This window comes from Plasmopara halstedii (genome assembly GCF_900000015.1).
Source record: "Plasmopara halstedii genome assembly, contig: Scaffold_816, whole genome shotgun sequence".
Classification (NCBI taxonomy): domain Eukaryota; phylum Oomycota; class Peronosporomycetes; order Peronosporales; family Peronosporaceae; genus Plasmopara; species Plasmopara halstedii.
This window is the reverse complement of record NW_020187732.1, coordinates 1624990-1626078: the sequence shown is the minus strand read 5'-3', so window position 1 is coordinate 1626078 and position 1089 is coordinate 1624990.

Sequence of the window (1089 nt, the reverse complement as noted above, 5' to 3'; positions counted from 1 at the left end):
CTTGCAGCAGTGCACAGCCGATGGCAAAGTCCGAAGCGCCACAGACGACGCTGAAAGGTCGATCAGGGTCTGGCAGTGCCAGTATTGGTGCATGCAGGAGACTGTCTGACCCTGTCAAAAGCCTTCCGCTGCTCGGTGCTCAAACACCATTCCTCATCCTTTCTTAGGAGACTGGATAATGACCGGGCCATTTCTGCGTAGTTTACGTTGTACTTGAGCAAGTAATTAGCAAGACCAAGCCACTTACGCAAGTCTTTCTGGTTCTTTGGAACCGGCCAATCTACAATGGCCTTGACCGGGAAATACTCGATGGACACGCTTCCCAATGAAGCACCCTAAAAAGGGAATCTCTGCCGCGCCAAAGGTGCACTTGTCTGCATTGGCGTACAGTTTGTTAGTGCGCATGCACTCGAGCACCGATATTTAATGGACGATGTGGTTCTCCTCATCCTTCCTCCCGTGCTCCGCACGACTGGAAACGAAAATGTCGTCAAAGTATGTCTGTGCATACGCCCTATGGGGCCTGAACAACTACGTCATAAGACGATTAAATGCTGCTGGTGCATTTGCCAGCCCTTGGGGCATCACCGACCACTCCCAGAGCATGCCGCTCGGAAGGCTTACCGCTGTTAGCGGAATGTCACTCGCTCTCATGAGCAATTGGTAGTATCAATCTACCAATCGAGTGCACTGTACTTCGTACATCCCGCCATGTTGTTCTGAAGAACATCCTTTCAAGGAATTGGCGTTTTTGAGGGAATGGTGGCAGCGTTGAGCTTATGGTAAGCCTGAACGATACGCCACTTGTAGTTCGACTTCGAACACAAAACGTGGGTGTCGAATGGGGAGACTTGCTCTCACGCACCATGTCTACGTCGTGCTTCGCACGGAATAGGGCGTCAATGACGTCTCACTGCTCCTTGGGCAGGGACCATTCGCGTGTTATGCAGTATTTGGTTTCGGAACCAGGTCGACCTCATGACGCACACCTCGATCCGGAGGTAGGGTCGAAAGCGGGTCTTTGGAGACGACGTCTTAAAACTCCATTACCAAAGGAGAGTACGGATCCAAGCGATTCCGTAGGATCTT